We start from the raw sequence: 1,930 nt of genomic DNA, 5'->3' as shown, positions 1-1,930 counted from the left end.
TCTTCTTAATATAGACAATAGTATTTAAAATAATAATATTAATAAAAGATAGAAAGCAAAGTGTCTGACTAATGTAAACTAGATATAAACTCCTCTAGAGCCACAATTTTATTTCTGCTTTTGTACAACATTATCTTGCCTAGAACTCCAAATATTGTAGATTCTAAATATGAATGAATGTATGAGATAGTAATAATAAAAATAAACACCTAATCTATGTAACAGTATGGGAAATGCTTAACAATATGTGAATAAAAAATAAAGCAGAATATAAAAGTCAATCTGCATAGTGATTATAACTATGTAAAATTTATAAGTGCAAATAGGTAAGAATAAGTGCTTAGACAAGTGAAAAAAGTTTAATTTGTTAGTATGATTGGAATGCTGCTCTTTTTCTGCATTTATTTGGAGTTCCATTCATAATGTAATTTAATGAGGAAGAAAACTATTCAAGCATATTTGACCAGATGGTGAAAGAACTGTTTTCTTTGGCAGGCCCCATTCTGTTGTGGTTACCTTAGGGTAGTCAGTTCACCTCTCTGAATAAGTGCCATTATGCAGAAACCTGAGAAAGATGATTCCTGATTTAGCCATGTAGAATGGGGACAGTAGTAAAGTACACAATATTCTAGTCAGGAAAAAGATCTCATGAAGGCTCCCAAAGTGTGGAATGGCTAGAGCATAGAGAATAGGGAATAGAGAACAAGAGATGAACCTGGGTAGAGCTCCTTGGCAAAAAATTAAGAGGTTTAAATTTTTAAGTATTTTTTTGACCTGGAGAGAGAGCGAGCAAGCAAGCAGAAGCTGGGAGAAAGGCAGAGGGAGAGGCAGACTCCGCACTGAGCAGGGAGCCTAATGCAGGGAAATCTTAGGACCCTGGGATCATGAACTCAGCCCAAGGCAGATGCGTAACCTACTGAGCCACCCAGGTCCCCAGGGGTTTCCATTTTATCCTGAAAACAATAGGAACCCACTAACGGTAAAATAAAGCAAAGGTGTGGCTTTATGAGGCCAGAAAGCTCATGCAAGAAAGTGTATGGTTTCATCAAAATGTGGAGCCTAGACCAGAGACTATCACAAAATAGCTATTCATATGACTTGTCTGGCCAAGTGTGACCTTAAGAAAATTCTCAAAGTCTCTAAATATGAAAGACTGAAAATAGGTGATCCCAATTCTTCTTCTTCTTCTTCTTTTTTTTTTTTTTTTTTTTTAAGATTTTATGTATTTTTTCGACATAGAGAAAGAGGTAGCGAAAAGAGAAACACAGGCAAGGAGAGTGGGAGAGGGAGAATCAGTCTTCCCGCTAAGCAGGCAGCCCTACTCAGGGCTGGATCTTAGGACTCTGAGATTATGACCTGAGCCGAAGGCAGACAAATTAAGGACTGAGCCACACAGGTGCCCTGGTGATCTCTAATTCTTATTATCTGGGGGCTGTGATCATTTCTAGAAACTTGCTGGCCTCCACATATCTCTGAGTATTTTCCAGAACTTGCATGAAAGATTATGGGCTTCCTTATACTAGAGGTCTTTGCTTTCAGTTCTTTGTTAACATTTCCTATTAAGTTATATTTGCTTCTTTTTAAAAAAAAATTTATTTTGGAATGATTTTTATGTTTGTCTCACAGTAGGCTCCACACCCAGTGTGGGGCTGGAACTTAACAACTCTGAGATCAAGAGTTGCATGCTCTACCGATAGCCAGGTGCCCCTGGAATAAATTTAAATTTACAGATAAATTACAAAGTTAGTACAGAGTTCCCATATATCCTTCACCTAGTACCCCCTAATGTTAACATATTACATTATCATCATAGATTTGCTAAAACCAAAAAACTGACATTGGTATAGTGGTATTAACTAAACTCCAGACTTTACTTATATTTCAACTGTTTTTCCACTAATACTCTTTCACTGTTCTAGGATCCAGTTCT

The sequence above is a fragment of the Mustela putorius genome, unplaced genomic scaffold, assembly GCF_011764305.1.
Source record: "Mustela putorius furo isolate JIRA1106 unplaced genomic scaffold, ASM1176430v1.1 tig00003834_pilon_pilon_pilon, whole genome shotgun sequence".
NCBI lineage: Eukaryota > Metazoa > Chordata > Mammalia > Carnivora > Mustelidae > Mustela > Mustela putorius.
The sequence above is the reverse complement of the archived record's forward strand: the minus strand, read 5'-3'. Positions refer to the sequence as shown.